The following is an 18,091-nucleotide window of genomic DNA, read 5'->3' as shown; positions in this document are numbered from 1 at the left end:
ACCTGGGAGACGGAGGTTGCAGTGAGCCGAGAGCATGCCATTGCACTCTAGCCTGGGCAACAGAGCAAGACTCCATCTCAAAAAAAAAAAAAAAGAAAAGAAAAATAATAAGTCAGAGCCAAATAATAAGTAAATAAGAACCAGAGTCAAACACAGTGGCTCATGCCTATAATCCCAGCCCCTTGGGAGGCTGAGGTGAAAGCATCACTTGAGCCCAGGATGAAACAGTTCAAGACCAGCCTGGGCAACATAATGAGACCCCATCTACAAAAAAAAAATTTTATTATTAATTGGGCATGATGGCACATGCCTATAGTCCCAGCTACTCTCGGGAGGCTGAGGCAGGAGGATGTCTTGAGTCTAGGAGTTCAAGGCTACAGTGAGCTATGATCATACCACCACGCTCCAGCTTGGGTAAAAGAGCCACTGAAGGCTCTGGCATAAGGCAGGACAACATGGTCTCACATATTTTGTTTGCTTGTTTGTTTGTTTGAGATGGAGTTTCACTCTTATTGCCCAGACTGGAGTGCAACGGCAGGATCTCGGCTCACCGCAACCTCCACCTCCCAGGTTAAGTGGTTCTCCTGCCTCAGCCTCCTGAGTAGCTGGGATTACAGGCATGCACCACCACTCCTGTCTAATTTTGTATTTTTAGTAGAGACGGGGTTTCTCTAGGTTGGCCAGGCTGGTCTAGAACTTCCGACCTCAAGTGATCCATCCACCTCAGCCTCCCAAAGTGCTGGGATTACAGGCGTGAATGACCATGCCCAGCTTTGCTATGCTTTTTTTTACACATGCTAAGTAAACATTCATATTAGCACCTAGTTTAGTATTTATTTATTTATTTATTTATTTTATTGAGATGGTGTCTCACTTTTGTTGACCAGGCTGGAGTGCAGTGATGCGATCTTGGCTCACTGCAACCTCTGCCTCCCAGGTTCAAGTGATTTTCCTGTCCTAGCTTCCTGAGTAGCTGGTATTACAGGTGCCTGCCACCACACCTGGCTAATTTTTTGTATTTTTAGTAGAGACGATGTTTCACCATGTTGGTCAGGCTGGTCTCAAACACCTGACCTCACGTGATCCACCTGCCTCGGCCTCCCAAAGTGCTGGGATTACACATGAGCCACTGCACCCGGCCTAGTTTTCTAGTTCCGTATTTATAATTTTGAATTTTACTTTTTTTTTTTTTTTTTTTTTTTTTAGAAGGAGTCTCACTCCGTTTCCAGGCTGGAGTACAGTGGCACAATCTCAGCTTACTGCAACGTCTGCTTCCTGGGTTCAAGCGATTCTCCTGCCCCAGCCTCCCGAGTAGCTGGGACTACAGGTATGTGCCACCACACCCAGCTAATTTTTGTATTTTTAGTAGAGATGGGGTTTCACCATGTTGGCCAGGATGGTCTCGATCCTGACCTCGTGATCCACCCACCTCGGCCTCCCAAAGTGCTGGGATGGCAAGTGTGAACCACCATGCCCGGCCTTTCTGAAAGAAGGCTCCTGAGCTTGTGTGAGCTTTAGGCCTCACCAAAGCTACACCTGTTAACCCAGTAGCTTTAACTATTTTAATTTGCCCAACGAAGGACTGAGAAGGGCGTGTTGCTAGCAGCCTTGCCTAGTCTGGAGCCAGTGTGTGAACACAGCCAGAAGGCATCGGGAGCCCTTTCTCTTCCCACCCCCACACTGAGCTCCATGAGCGCAGAACTTCTTGTCCCTTTCTAGGCACTCATCACAGCACCTGGCATATGGCAGGCCTTCAGTCCAAAGATGGTAAGTGAATGAACCTGTGATGTACAAATGAAGGATGCTGCTGCTTGGTTTCTGGGAGTCGGGAGTTGGGGAACACACTTAAAGGCACTATGGCACATGAGTTGGCTGACCTGAGCTTTCCCAGGAGTTCCTGTGTGGGGCTGAGCCTAGACCAACGCCCCAGGGGCTGATAAAGGAGGGAGGGAGGACAAGATAAGACAGCCTTGGCTGATGAGCAGGAGGACATGTGCTTCCCCCCTCACTAAGCCACAGAATCACCTCTCAGAGATTTTTCTGATAAGGGTTCCTGACTGCATGTCAGTGGGACCTAAGCAAAGGTTTCCTCTGTCCCCTGACCTGCAGCTGAACCTCAAATCCCATTGGTTCTCAGGGGTACAGGATGGACAGACGACAGCAAAGCACTCAGCAAGTGAAGTGGGAAGAGACACAGTTTACACAACCTCTCTGGGTGTCAGATTCTGGGACATGTGTAACTTTAGGCAAGTTGCTTCACCTTTCGGAACCTCGGCTTCCACATCTGTGAAATGGAGCAATAAAAGTTTCTACTTCACAAGGCTGTGATGAGAATTAAGTGGAAAGAGACCTGTAAAGCAGTTAGGACAAGGCTTGGCACATAGTAAGTGCCTGATAAGTATTTATTATTAAGACCAGGCATAATTGGCTGGGTTTGGTGGCTCACGCCTGTAATCCCAGCACTTTGGGAGGCTGAGTCAGGCAGATCACCTGAAGTCAGGAATTCGAGACCAGCCTGGCCAACATGGTGAAACTCCGTCACTACCAAAAAATACAAAAATGAGCCGGGCATGCTGCTGCCCACCTGTAGTCCTAGCTGCTGGAGAGACTGAGATGGGAGAATCACTTGAACCCGGAAGGCGGAGGTTGCAGTGAGCTCAGATTGTGCCACTGCACTCCAGCCTGGGCAATGGAGTGAGACTCCATCTCAAAAAGTAAAATAAAATTAAGTTAAATTAAATAAAATGGACTTCCCTATGTCAGTTCCCAATTTCTTTTTCCCTGACATTTCATTGGTTTCTGAAGTCTTGCTGTCCAATAACAACCTACCATTCTTGTCCAATCACCCCATTTTATTTATTATTGCTATTTTTTTTGAGGCAGGGTCTTGCTCTGTCGCCCAGGGCAGAGTGCAGTGGCACCATTTCAGCTCACCACAATCTCTGCCTCCCAGATTCGAGTGATTCTCGTGCCTCTGCCTCCCAAGTAGCTGGGATTAGAGGCATACACCACCATCACTGGCAATTTTTTTTGTATTTTTAGTAGAGATGAGGTTTCACCATGTTGGCCAGGCTGGTCTCAAACTCCTGACCTCAAGTGATCTGCCCATCTTGGCCTCCCAAAGAGCTAGGATTACAGGTGTGAGCCACCATGCCTGGTCTATTTATTTATTTATTTATTTATTTATTTATTTATTTATTTATTTATTATTTTTGAGACAGAGTTTCACTCTGTTGCCCAGGCTGGAGTGCAGTGGCACAATCTCAGCTCAATGCAACCTCTGCCTCCCAGGTTTAAGTGATTCTCCTGCCTCAGCCTCAGGAGTAGCTTGAATTACACATGCGTGACCCCACGTCTGGCAATTTTTTTTTTTTTGAGACAGAGTCTCGCTCTGTCGCCCAGGCTGGAGTGCAGTGGTGTGATCTCGGCTCACTGCAAGCTCCGCCTCCCAGGTTCACTCCATTCTCCTACCTCAGCCTCTCGAGTAGCTGGGACTACAGGTGGGTGCCACCATGCCCAGCTAATTGTGTTGTATTATTAGTAGAGACGGTGTTTCACCATGTTAGCCAGGATGGTCTCGATCTCCTGAACTCGTGATCCGCCCACCTCAGCCTCCCAAACTGCTGGGATTATAGGCGTGAGCCATCGTGCCCAGCCCCCGGCTAATTTTTATATTTTTAGTAGAGATGGGATTTCACCTTGTTGGCCAGGCTGGTCTTGAACGCCTGCCCTCAGGTGATCTGCCCACCTTGGCCTCCTAAAATGCTGGGATTATGGGCATCAGCCACTATGCCCAGCCTATTTATTATTATTATTATTATCATTATTATTTTTTTGAGACAAAGTCTCGCTCTGTTGCCCAGGCTGGAGTGCAGTGGCATGATCTCAGCTCACCTTGTTGGCCAGGCTGGTCTTGAATTTCTGACCTCATGATCTGCCGCCTCAGCCTTATTTATTATTATTCTTTATCCATAGGATCCTGCTCCCCCAAAGTAAGATTTCCCTGTTTTCATTCTAAAAATATAAAAAATACAAATAATAATACTGCATAATCTAAATCATACTACTCAGAATTGACAACTGTTAAAAGTTTATTATATCTGGGAGGCTGAGGCGGGCGGATCACCTGAGATAGGGAGTTCGAAACCAGCCTGGCCAACATGGTGAAACCCTGTCTCTACTAAAAATACAAAAATTAGCCAGGCAGGCCTGTTATTCCAGCTACTTGGGAGGCTGAGGCAGGCGAATTGCTTGAACCCAGGAAATAGAGGTTGCTGTCAGCTGAGACTGTGCTACTGCACTCCAGCCTGGGTAACAGAGTAAGACTCTGTCTCAAAAAAAAAAAAAGAAAGTTTATCATATCTGCTGAAACTTACGTTATATTTTTTAGTTACAAATAGAGTTGAAACCCACTTTGTCCCCCATTCTCTGTCTCAGCTCCTCCCCGCATCTCCCCTCTAACGTCCCCACACTTACTATCATATGTAGCATATGCAATCAAAGAATAATATGAGTACTACTACTGTTCAGTGTATGCATTTCAAAATTGCACACATGGTATCAAATTGCACATATCATTTTACCACTTGCTACTTTTTCTTTCAACATTTTTTTTTTTAAGATGGATTCTTGCTCTTGTTGCCCAGGCTGGAGTGCAGTGGCACGATCTAGGCTCACTGTAACCTCCCCCTCCCAGGTTCAGTCAGTTCTCCTGCCTCAGCCTCCCGAGTAGCTGGGATTACAGGCACGTGCCACCATGCCAGGCTAATTTTTGTATTTTTAGTAAAGATGGGGTTTCACCATGTTGGTCAGGCTGGTCTCGTATGCCTGACCTTGTGATCTACCCACCTCAGCCTCCCAAAATGCTGGGATTACAGGTGTGAGCCATCACGCCTGGCCTGCATTCCCCTTTGAGATGCTTTTAGGATCTTTCCAGATGACTTGTCCAAGGTCACACAGGAGTCAGATGGCCTTTCCATTACCCCGTGGCATAGATGCATAGTTACTCTGCGAGCTAATACAATTCAGAATTCAGAGCTCTTGCCCATGGTCACCAGTGGAATCCACCAGCCATCTCCCTGGCCCTGCTCTCCTCTCTTCTCCTCATCTCCTGGGATCCCATGATTCAGGGCAAGCTGGGCTTCAGGATGTGGGCAAGAGGGGTTTTAGATGGAAGGGTCTTTCCTCCAGGACAGAATGTTAAGCCACACCTGGTCTGGACTTAATTGTTCCAAGATGTCGTTAGAATTGGTGGACACTTTTTTTTTAATGATTAGCAAAGGACAAGGCTTTTGGTGGTCATTAATATTGTTCATCAAATATTCCACTTCTCCCCATTGTGGGTACATGGTAGGATGAACTTCCCTGTCTCTTCAGAGTTAAGTGTAGCTCTGTGATGTACTTTGTCAAAAAAAAAAAAAAAAAATCAGAGGAAATAACATGTATCACTTCCACGTGGGTGCTCTAAGAGCAATGTGCAATTTACTACATTTTCTCTTGGCTCCAGGAATGACAACTGGCAATGTTCAAATTGGTGGCTGCTCTATCAACTTCGAACCTGGAGTAAAGACAGCACAAAACAAAGCCCACGACAGTCTCACAATGCGTGTTTGAAGCCACTCACTTGGGGGTTGTTACTGCAGCACAACGCAGCCCATCCTGACTGATACAGGGTCATGTCTGGTGAGTCAAAGCTGCCATGAGCCTGGCGAAAACCTACCAAGGCCCATCCTTTTCTTAAACCTGAGTTTGGAGACTCCAAGCCCACTTCCCTGGTCTCTCAGATAAACCTCCTGCAGAGGAAAGAAAGATATTCCTTGGTGGCCCGATTGGAATGAAAAACTTCAGGATTGAGAAGGCAGGGGATTCTTAGACCTTAAAAAGCAATCTATGTTAGACAAGTTCGAGGCTGAGTGAGTCATTTCCCAGTTGAACGTCCTTGGGCTGGTGGAAGATTAAATGAAGTACATACACCAAGTGCCTAACACAGCACGCTGTGAGCTCTGGACACAAAGATACTCACCAAAACCTTGTCGTTAATTAGAAACCAAGAATCCAACAATAGAGGAACAGTTAACTAATTATGGTACGTTCATGTACTGCTACATAGCTAAAAGGGGGGAAAGAAAGGAAGATGGTAGGGCAATGTAATATGTAGGTTATAATAGAACATTGTTAAGTGAAAAGAGCACATTATCAAACAGGTTAGCTTTGGAAACAGACCCAGAATTGAGTCCCAGCTCTCCTAGCTGTGTGTCTTGGGCAAGGCTTTTTTCTTTTTCTTTTTTTTTTTTTGATACGGGTTTTTGCTCTTCTTGCCCAGGCTGGAGTGCAATGGTGCGGTCTCAGCTCACTGCAACCTCCGCCTCCTGGGTTCAAGCGATTCTCCTGCCTCAGCCTCTCGAGTAACTGGGATTACAGGCATGTGCCACCACTCCCAGCTACTTTTGTATTTTTAGTAGAGATGGTGTTTCACCATGTTGGTCAGACTGGTCTTGAACTCCCAACCTTAGGTGATCCACCCGCCTCGGCCTCCCAAAGTGCTGGGATTACAGGCGTGAGCCACTGTACCCAGCGAGCCAGGCTCTTAACTGCTCCAGACTTCACAGATTGGCAAAAACAGAAGCTTAATAAATATGAGCTATTACTCTATTGTTGTCATTATTAATAATAAATCTATGGGTCAACGTTGGCTGGGCGCCTGACTTCCATTATCATAGCTCTGTGGTCTTGTAACCCATCTCCCCCATGACCTTGTGAAGTTGATCTTAATCCATTTTACAGACAAAAATACTGAGGCTCAGAAAGTTTAAGCCAGTTGCCCAAAGTCCCCAAGTTACGAATAGGAGAGTTAAGATTTGAATCCAGTTTTGTCTGGTTGCAAAATTCACTCTCTTAACCATTGTGCCCTGCTGGCACCTGGCACAGTCAATACACTTTCATTGTCATAGGACTGCAGGGCTTTGTTTCTGATGGAGTCAGGGTGACTTTGAGACAGGGTGTCACTCCCATTCCCTAGTCTGGAGTGCAGTGGTACCATCTCGGCTCACTGCAACCTCTGCCTCCCAGGCTCAAGTGATTCTCCTGCCTTAGCATCCTGAGTAGCAGCTGGAACTACAGGCACACACCACTGTGCCGGCTAATTTTTGTATTTTTTGGTAGAGATCGGGTTTCACCATGTTGCCCAGGCTTGTCTCGAACTCCTGAGCTCAAGTGATCCACCTGTCTTCACCTCCCAAAGCACTGGGATTACAGGTGTGAACCACCACACTCAGCCCATCCTGGGTTACGTGACTTGTAAAGTCATGCCTCCAAGCGAACACCACAGATAAGTCCAGGTGAGAAAAATTGTCTGGTGAGCAGCTCTCAACTTTTAAGTGCTCACAGCCCACTTTTGAGTACTTGCAGCCGACTCACTTTCATGATAGTAAACAAGTCAACAATGAGGAGCCCAGCCTCCAAGATGGCCTCATGATCTTCACCTCCTGGTACTCACATACTTATATGGTCCTTTCCCACAATGAGTGGAGCTGACCTGTGTTACCAACAGGATATTCAGGAACAATAGTGCATAACTTCTGAAGCTAGACATGAAAGACAATGTGGCCTCCACCTTGTTCTCCCTTGCTCTGGAGGAAGCTCACCTCCATGATGTAAGGACATTAAAGAAGCCCACCAGAGGCCGGGCACAGTGGCTCATGCCTGTAATCCCAGCACTTTGGGAGGCCAAGGTGGGTGGATCACAAGGTCAGGAGATCGAGACCATCCTGGCCAACATGGTGAAACCCCGTCTCTACTAAAAATACAAAAATTAGCTGGGCGTGGTGATGGGCGCCTGTAATTCCAGCTACTCAGGAGGCTGAGGTAGGAGAATCATCTGAACCCAGGAGGTGGAGGTTGCAGTGAGCCAAGATCAGTGCCATTGCACTCCAACCTGGGTCACAAGGCAAGACTCCGTCTCAAACAAACAAACAAACAAACAGAAGCCCAACAGAAAGGTCTACATGGTGAAGAACTGAGGCCTGCTGCCAACAGTCATGTTGGTGCACCAATCTTGGAAGCAGATCCTCCAGCCGCAGTCAAGCCTTCAGATGACTGCGGACCTGGCTGACATCTTGGTTACAACTTCATGAGTGACCCTGTGCCAGTAGAACCCAGCTAAATCACTCCTGAAATCCAGATCCACAGAAACTGTGAGGTAATACATATGTATTGTTTTAAGCCACTAAGTTTGGGATAATTTGCTACACAGTAATAGATAACTAACACAACCATATTATCACAGTACAAGGAAAAAAAACTTCCTCGAATATATTTTTTTAAAAAAATGAATTATCACATGGTCTCCTTTGTCCCCTTTGGCACAAGGGCTGGAAGAACTAACCCTTCCATACAAACCATCCTCTTGTATGTACTCACCTGGACAAACTCTCACAGCTCTTGATAAACACACCACCTTTCTCCTGCATCAACTCCAGAATAGGCATCCCATCTATCCTCTGACTTGCAGCAAGTGAATGCATTTTTGTACCATTCTGACAGTCCAATTCAAACAAAAAGCACTAGAACAATATATACCCTGGATTATAGCAAAAATAAATTTTATGTGCTAGTAAAAACTTGGCAAGGCCGGGGTGGTAGTGCACACCTGTAATCCCAGCATTTTCAGAGGCTGAGGCAGGCAGATCCCTTGAGCACAGGAGTTCAAGACCAGCCTGGGCAATGTGGCAAAACTTCATCTCTACAAAAAATACAAAAATTAGGCCGGGTGCAGTGGCTCATGCCTGTAATCCCAGCACTTTGGGAGGCCGAGGTGAGTGATCACCTGGGGTCGGGAGTTCGAGACCAGCCTGACCAACATGGTGAAACCCCGTCTCTACTAAAAATACAAAATTAGCTGGGCGTGGTGGCTCATGCCTGTAATCCCAGCTATTCAGGGAGGCTGAGGCAGGAGAATCGCTTGAACGCGGGAGGCCGAGGCTGCAGTGAGCTGAGATCATGCCATTGCACTCTAGCCCGGGCAACAAGAGTAAAACTCCATCTCCGAAAAAAAAACCAAAAAACAAAAATACAAAAATTAGCTAGGAGTGGTGGCACACACCTGTAGTCCCAGCTACTTGGGAGCTGAGGTGGGAGGATGGCTTGAGCCTGGGAAGTCAAGGCTGCAGTGAGCTGAGATTGTGTCACTGCACTCCAGCCTGGGTGACAGAGTGAGATGCTGTCTCTAAAAGAAAAAAAAAAAAGGCCGGTCGTGGTGGCTCACACCTTTAATCCCAACACTTTGGGAGGCCGAGGTGGTGGATCACTTGAAGTCGAGTTTGAGACCAGCCTGGTCAACATGGCGAAACCCTGTCTCTACTAAAAATACAAAAAATTAGTCGAGCGTGGTGGTGCGTACCTATAATCTCAGCTGCTAGGGAGGCTGAGGCAGAAGAATCGCTTGAACCTGGGAGGCGGAGGCTGCAGTGAGCCGAGATCGAGCCACTGCACTCCAGCCTGGGTGACAGAGCAAGATTCCGTCTCAAAAAAAAAAAACAACCAAAAAACCCTTGGTGATACCTTTCGGAGGCCATCCATAAGACCACAGCCTACCGTACTAAGTGGTTTCATCAATAGCTGTAAAAGAAAAAAAAAACTTCACTTCCTTTGAGCCCAAACTCCTCCTTCTGCTCTAGCTGGGGATGTAGGGGTTCTGTCCCCTCAACACAATCTTCTTCTAGGCCTCTCAAATCTATTCAGGACAACCAGCTGGAGAGAAGCTCCTCCTTCCTATGGTGAAATCTGCTTTCAGTGGAGAGGAGCAGGTAGTGAGACTTCGCAGTGGCAATACTCTGGTTCAGATTCAGAGCTGCTGCTTCTTAGCTCTGTCACCCTGGGTAAGTTACTTAACACCATTGTACCTGAGCTTCCTCTTCCCAGCTACAGAGCTAATAATAACACTTTCCTCACAGAGTTGTTGAAGGGACCAAACAAGAAAAGGATCGTCTAGAGTTTAGCACATTGCTTGGCAATTAGTACGAGCTCCTTCTCTTTTTATTGTTAATCAAGAATAATAGCAATAGCCAGGCATGGTGGCTCATGCCTGTAATCCCAGCACTTTGGGAGATCAAGGCAGGAGGATCACTTGAGCCCAGGAATTCAAGATCAGCCTGGGCAATAAAGCGAGACCTCATCTCTACTAAAAATTTTTAAAAAATATATATATATATATTGGCCGGCCGTGGTGGCTCATGCCTGTAATCCCAGCACTTTGGGAGGCTGAGGTAGGCGGATCATCTGAGGTCAGGAGTTCAAGATCGGCCTGACCAACATGGAGAAACCCCGTCTCTATTAAAAATACAAAATTAGCCGGGCGTGGTGGTGCATACCTGTAATCCCAGCTACTCAGGAGGCTAAGGTGGGAGAATCCCTTGAACCCGGGAGGCGGAGGTTGTGGTGGTGAGCCGAGATCACACCATTGCACTCCAGCCTGGGCAACAAGAGTGAAACTCTGTCTTTAAAATAAAATAAAAAATAAAAATAGCTGGGCATGGTGGCACATGCCTCTAGTCCCAGCTACTTGGGAGGCTGAGGCAGGAGGATCCCTTGAGCCCAGAGTGTTGAGGCTGCAGTGAGCAGTGATCACACCACTGCACTCCAGTGCACTACACACCACTGCACTCCTGAGCAACAGAGCAAGTCCCTGTCTCAAAAAAAAAAAAAAAAAAAGAATAATAGCAATAATGATATCTACTAGGCCACGTGTGGTGGCTCACATGTGTAATCACAGCACTTTGGAAGGCCCAGGCAGGTGAAACATCTGAGGTCAGGAGTTCAAGACCAGTCTAGCCAACATGGTGAAACCCCATCTTTATTAAACAAACAAACAAAAATTAGCCAGGTGTGGTGGCACATGCTTGTAATCTCAGCTACTTGGGAGGCTGAGGCAGGAAAATCGCTTGAACCCAGGAAGTGGAGGTTGCAGTGAGCCAATATCACACCACTGCACTCCAGCCTGGGCAATAGAGTGGGACTCTGTCTCTAATAATAATAATAATAATAATAATAATAATAATAATAGCTACTATTTAGTAAGGGTTTACCACATGGCTAGCATCCTTTACATGCACTGTCTCATTTAATCTTGTGAGATAGGGCCTCTTACTTTTCCCCATTTTAGAAATGAGGAAGCTGAGGCACAGAGAGGTGAAGTGCTTTGCCCAAGATTACACAGACTCAGGTAATCAGGTATAGGAACCCTCACCCTTAACCACTTTGCTCTGCAACATCCCAAGAGGAATGGAGGGAAGGGCCCTGTAAACACTAGGAACACTGCAGGGATTGAGGAGAACAGAAGGGGCAGAGTGAGGTCATGCAGTAAAGGAACAGTCCAGAGGAGAAGAGACTTTCCCAAGTGGCAGACACAGCGGTGGCATGGAGTCCGCTGTGAGCCATCTGTCTGTCTTGTCTGTAGTGGGAGTGTTGGGCCTCCTGTGCGTGTGGCAGAGCCACCACACTCTCTAGCACCTGCTCCCAAGGACCCTGAGCTGCTACAGTGGCAGGGTGCCACAGCAGCATGGACACCCTGCTGAGGCCTGGGTTTGCCCATGCCAAGAGCCCTGCTGACAGCTCCGCCTTGCCCTTCCTGAACACCTGCTGTGGCCACAACACAGCACTGGCTCATTAAAATCAGGGTCTGCCAGAGGGGAAAGTCGGGCCATTTCATTTGCCAAGATGCAACAGCATAAGATGGCTGGACACAGTGGCTCACATCTGTAATCCCTTTGTACTTTGGGGGGTGGAGGAGGGCAGATAGATTGAGCCCAGGAGTTCAAGACCAGCCTGGGCAACATGGTGAAACCCCATCTCTACCAAAAATACAAAAGTTAGCCAGGAATGGTGGCATGCGCCTAGTAAGCAGCTACTCAGGAGGCTGAGGTGGGAGGATCCCTGGAGCCCGGAAAGTCAAGGCTGCAGTGAGCTGTGATTGTGTCAGTGCACTCCAGCCTGGGCAATGGAGCCAGATATAGTAGCATAACATGGGACCAGTTTTGGCCCAACACCATCGTCTGGTGTTGCTCAACCAGGAAAACAAACTCACAGAACCAGCAGTGTCCACAGCTCTGGGCCAGAGAGGGTCAGCAGGTTCGGGGCACTCATCCTCCAGGCTCTGACCCCAGGGATCTCCTGTGATGCAAATAATAATTAGAGCTATAGAGGTGTCTATCAGGCCCTAAGTCCTGTACGTTCTGTGCCTGGGAGTCAGAGAGGTTGAGTTGCTAGGAAAGGTGGCCCGGCTGGTAAGCCTTCTGTTGATTGTGGCAAAGACAAGGGGCTACCTGCATGGACATGAAGATCACTGCGAAAGAACAGGGACAGCTGAAGCCACTGGACAAGGTGGATTTGGTGCAGCCCCTCAGAAAAGACTTATATGTAGGGAGGCAGGACAGTGTAGTGCTGTGGCTCTCAATCTAAGACGATTTTGTCCCCAGTGGACTTCTGGACATGTTTAGAGACATTTTGGTTTTCATATCTAGAGAGGGAGGTGCTATTGGCATCTGCTGGGTAGACACAAGGGATGCTGCTAATTATGCTGAGATTTTGCACAGGACAATCACCCACAATGCTGAATTATATGGCCCAAAATGTCAATAGTGGTTGAGAGGGCATCGAGCCTCATAATCCACCAGGGGCATCACCAACAGGTGCTTAACCTCCTGCTCCCCCTTTGTAAAACTGGGGATACCAGATTTCTGCCTCACAGAGCTGACCTATTGCCCGTAAAGTGCTTTCTACAGGCAGGCTCATAGTAATACTCCATCATTATTGCTACGTTCATTATCAAGGACGTGCACTCTGCAGAAGAGCACTGACCAGGTAGACCCTGAGGAGGGCCATGAGAGAAACTGATCCAACGCTTGAGAGGGCGGAAGATGCCGGAAGAGGCCGCGACTACCCATTCTGGCATTCAGCGCCTTCCCTGGTCTTGTTTCAGCCTACTTTGCTTGCCTGGCCTCTGGCTGCTCTGGTCTATTCAGTGGGCCAGCACACATGCAACTTCTTCCTATGTCCACCGTCCCCACCCCACAAGAACCTCTTCCTCCAAGGAGCTGTCTTGACCAGCCCAACCCTTAAGTATCACATAGCCCTTATCACAAATGGATCAATAGGGTGGCTACAGAGATACAAGACACAATCATATCCATAAAGACTCTGAAAAACAGACATACATTCTCAATTATACCCACAGACACACACATGCAACCTCAAGATGCCCTGTAGCCCTGGTCACAGACTGATCACAAATGTATTACCATACACATGCACACACACAAATACACAAGCATAACATGATCTCAGACAGGAGTCCCGTATACACATACACATTTATACAATACTGGCGCACACAAAAAACCCCGACACATACCCCCCAAGGGTATGCTGTCACATTCCCAAACTCGTAAATTCACATAAATAGGCATATTTAAATACAAACCCAGGAAAGCCCATAGGTCTCATACACACAGTTAACACCTAGGCATATAAAGATATACACCTGTCCATATACACAGAAATGTATTCTTGGCACATAACCTCATATACAGCTATTAATGTGCTTACATACATAAGGCATACATATATATACATTATTCAATGACACATACACTCCTATATATTCACCCAAACACACATATGTAACAGACATACAAAAAGACATTTAAAAAAATTCCATTTGTCTGTTTCTATACACATAGACGTCCTCCCATAGTACATTTTATTCATTCATCAATTATATTACAAAACATTGCTAAGGAAACTTCCTTGGTGTGACTTCCAAATTCAACCTTGTGTTATAGCTACTGGTGTAGACTAGCAAAAATGCATAGAGTAGTCTCATTTCTCCCTTTACATTTCCACTTGCAGATACACCTTGTGGATTTGCCCTCTCCCCGGCGAGCCCCCACCTCTCTGTTTTCCTTTTTTTTTTTGAGACAGAGTCTCACTCTGTTGCCCAGGCTGGAGTGCAGGGGCACGATCTCGGCTCACTGTAGCCTCTGCCTCCCAGGTTCAAGCGATTCTCCTGCCTCAGCCTCCCAAGTAGCTAGGACTTCAGGCGCGCGCCACCACGCCCAGCTAATTTTTGTAATTTTAGTAGAGTCGGCGTTTTGCCACGCGGGCCTGGCTGGTCTTGTACTCCTGACCTCAGGTGATTCGCCCGCCTCGGCCTCCCAAAGTGCTGGGATTGCAGGCGTGAGCCACCGCGCCCGGCCCCTCTGTTCCGTTTTGACTGCCCAGTCCCTCAGGCCTCCGCTGGAAGGCGCTCACTAAAGGTTCAGAGTCCGAAGCCGCATTCCCAGGCGCCCTCCCCGACCCCTCCCATCCCACAGAGGTAGGAATGGGTCCGTGGGTGTGGCAATGAACCACGTGTACCCACAGGACTCTCGAAGTGAGGGGGGGGGCCGCAGCACGCCACCCTCCTTTCTCCGCCCCAGCCCTACCCTCTCCGCTGCTCCCCCACCGGCCTCCCCCAGCCCAGCCCAACCTCAGCCGGCCGCGGAAGGAGGCGGGAGCTGAGGCTTCGAACTGCCCCCTTCCACCTCCGCCTCTCCCTCCTCTCCTCTCCCCCTTTCCTCTTTCTCCTCCCCCATCCCACTTCTCTCTCCTTTTCCTCTTTCTTTGTCCCCTCCTCCCTCCACTCCACCCGCCTCCTTTTACCCCGCCCTGCCAGTCGTCCTTCCACTCGCCCCCTCCGCCTCCCTCTAGCTCCGCCGCCGGAGGCTGAGTCATCGCTGCGGCGCTGCCGGCCGTGCTGGGAGAGCGGGCGAGCAGGTAGGGAGGGTGTGAAGCAAGCGACGCCGTGCGACCCGGCACCGCCGTCTGGGCCCTTTCCCGGAGAGGCCTGGGGAGGGGGCACCGAAGGGGGTTAGGGTCGCGGTGGGGGACGGGCGACGGGCCCCGGAAAGGCACAGATCTTAACCCTCAACCCCCATCCTTACAGGAGCCACTTTGCAGCATTCTCAAAGAGCCGCACATGCGAACTAATACCTAACATTAGGGTGGCATCCGGGCCAGGCATCTCAAACTGATGGCCCACGGACAGATCTGGCCGGCACCTGATCTTTATTTGGTTCACACAGTGTTGTGTTTGTTTGTTCTGAAGTTTTAACTATTAATAGTTGCCAGTACTTAAACATCACTCATTTCTTGGAAAATCAAATTCCCAACTCAAAAAATTAGAATATATGGCAACGCATTTCCCATGATAACTCTAGCCTATTTCTGAGTGGGGATACCTTTGTGTAGTCAGGGCATTGCACCCTCCCTACCTGCTCGCCCTCTAGTTTGCCACAGTCTCCGCTACTCCCTACTGTTTCACCTAGGCCACTGAACTTCCTTTATGTTTCCTGCCAGGCCTCATATGGAATGATTTGTAGTCTAGTCCACCCCATTCATATTTTACATGGGGATTAGGAAGTGAGGGTAGGGCATTTCCCAAAGTCACATGTGGCCTTAAAGCTGAAGGGGAACCCCGCTTTTCCTCACCCACTAATCTTTTCTACCAAAACATTCTGACTCCTTTGGTATGCAGGCTAACATAGGGAATTCTTTTGTGAAAAGTGGGTTCCAGAAAATGATCTGGGGATCAGAGTAGACCCCAAATGGAAGGTGATTTGGAGTGTACAGCAGCTCCTCTTTGGAGTTGATGGTAGCTTCTCACAGTCTTTCCCTTGGAGAGGCAATAGATGACAAAACTAGGGTGGATAGATGGATGGAACAGTTGGCCAATCTGGTGTATTTGGTTATAATAAGTTGTTTTCGGGTCATTGGAAACCTAGCTTATGAGACACTGTTGCATAAGGGCTACAAAGGCAGGAGGACGCTTTGCTTGGATTATTCTCTAGTCTAGTGCTTCTCAGCTCCTAATGTGTACATGATTCCTGTAAAGTGTAAATTCTCACTGGGCATGGTGGCTCACACCTGTAATCCCAGCACTTTAGGAGGCCAAGGCAGGAGAATTGCTTGAGCCCAGGAAATTTGAGACCAGCCTGGGCAACACAGTGAGATCCCAGTCTCCACAAAAAATTTAAAAATTAGTTGGGTGTGGTGGCCTGTGCCACCTACTTGGGAGGCTGAGGCAGGAGGATCCCTTGAACCCAGGAGGTGGGGACTATAGTAAACTGTGTTTGTGCCACTATACTCTAGCCTGGGCAACACAGTGAGACCCTTTCACACACACACAAAAAAATTTAAAGTGTAGATTCTGATTCAGTAGAGCTGGATGGAACCCAAGATCCTGCATTTCTGACAAACTTTCAGGTGATGCCAGTGTTACAGGCCCCTAGACCCTCCTGCCTTTGAGTGGGCAAGGCTGTGCACTCCCTGCGCTTCCGGTCTATTCATGGGTACCATTGCTGCATGACAGCCAAGAGAAGGGGTTTGAAGTCTCACCGTGGACTTCACAGTAGATCTCAGCCTACCCCTTAATAGTCAGCTAACCTCAGGCAGGCTGCTCATCCTCTCTGTGCCTCTATTTTTTCATCTGTTCCACTGAAATCAAAGAATAGTTACTTCCTTAGGAGACTAAAAAAAGGCAGAATAAATATGTGGCCCCAGCACAGTCTGTGTCTCACGGCAGGCCCTCTGTAAAGGTAGTTTCTACCATTGTGCACTGTCTTGTGGGCAGTGAAACCCAGAAGTGACGTGGTTAGGGAGTGGGATATGGAAGGGATATGTAAGGTATTTCAGGATAAGAATTGCACCCCTTGGCTGGGTGCGGTGGCTCATGCCTGTAATCTCGGCACTTTGGGAGGCAGAGATGGGCAGATCACAAGGTCAGCAGTTTGAGACCAGCCTGACCAACATGGTGAAACCCCATCTCTACTGAAAATACAAAAATTAGCCGGGCATGGTAGCATGCACCTGTAATCCCAGCTAATCCCAGCTACTCAGGAGGCTGAGGCAGGAGAATCACTTGAACCCAGAGGGTGGAGGTTGCAGTGAGCTGAGATCGCGCCACTGCACTCCAGCCTGGGTGACAGAGCGACACAGCATCTCAAAAAATAAAAATAAAAATAAAAAAGAATTGCACCCCTTAATGTGGGCTTCTGAGCCATGCAGGGTGGTCACTGCCCAGCCTACCTCTTAATGCTCTCCCACCTCTGTCCATGCTTCCACCACAATGGCCACCTATTAGGTCCTTCGACCATGGTACCTTCTCCCCTCAGAGGCCTTGCACATGCTGTTCCTCATATTCCAAGCTGGCTGGCTCCTTCTTATCCTTCAGTCTCAGCTCCTGTGTTACTTCCTTGGGGGTACCTTCCCTGATCTCAGAAGTCTAAGGGTTTAGCGTAGAAAGTGGGGAGCAGGAAACATCTCTTTGGGCTGCATGTACATAGGGAAGTCACCGTATCTACTTAGATTCTAAGTTTATTTAGAGCAGCTTTGTGTAGGGGTGAACTAAACACTGCCTCTGCTAGTCTATACCGTGCCTTTGTGCAGATTAGAAAAAGGGGTGGGACACAGTGGCTCACACCTGTAATTCCAACACTTTGGGAGGCCAAGGTGAGAGAAACACGAGGCCAGGAGTTTGAGATCAGGCTGGGCAACATAGTAAGACCTCAATTCTACAATTTTTTTTTAATTTTAGAGACAGAGTCTTGCTATGTTGCCAGGCTTCGTGCAGCATATAAACTGTACAGCCTTAAGTGGCAACCCTACTGCTAATGCTTCCCCAAGCTACCTCGTGATTCGCTTAATCCTCCTGTGCCTAGATTAAGTCTCTTTTATAAACTTTCTTAACCCCATAAAACTCATCACAATTGGGATTAGATATCTAGGGAGTTATTTATTTAAAATCTGTCCCCTACACTAGATTGTATTGCATCAAGGCAAAGACAAATCCATCTTGTTCTAGGCTACATCACTAGTGCTTAGCATGGTTCTTGCACCATAGCAGATGCTCCACAAATGTTTTCTGAATATGTCAGGAGCTCATTCTCTACCAGGAAAGCTAGGACTCTTACTGAAACAACTGTGGCATAGGGTGAGACAGGCACAGAGCTAAATGTGTGGTGCAGCCCCAAGGAGGAAGATGTCACTTCTGGCTGCGGGA

At 48.0% G+C, this 18,091-nt stretch overlaps 1 long non-coding RNA gene across 1 annotated transcript; it reads left to right on the top strand.

Moving 5' to 3' along the window:
• The first annotated feature begins 1,275 nt into the window (after positions 1 to 1,275).
• LOC111552706 lies at positions 1,276 to 6,260 on the top strand. Its single transcript, XR_002734701.2, has 3 exons — positions 1,276 to 1,327; positions 1,720 to 1,767; positions 5,507 to 6,260. It is a non-coding gene; the product is annotated as an uncharacterized LOC111552706 (long non-coding RNA).
• Positions 6,261 to 18,091: the final 11,831 nt, after the last annotated feature.

The sequence above is a fragment of the Piliocolobus tephrosceles genome, chromosome 4, assembly GCF_002776525.5.
Source record: "Piliocolobus tephrosceles isolate RC106 chromosome 4, ASM277652v3, whole genome shotgun sequence".
Taxonomy (NCBI): Eukaryota; Metazoa; Chordata; class Mammalia; order Primates; family Cercopithecidae; genus Piliocolobus; species Piliocolobus tephrosceles.
This window is presented reverse-complemented; position numbering and strand designations above follow the sequence as displayed.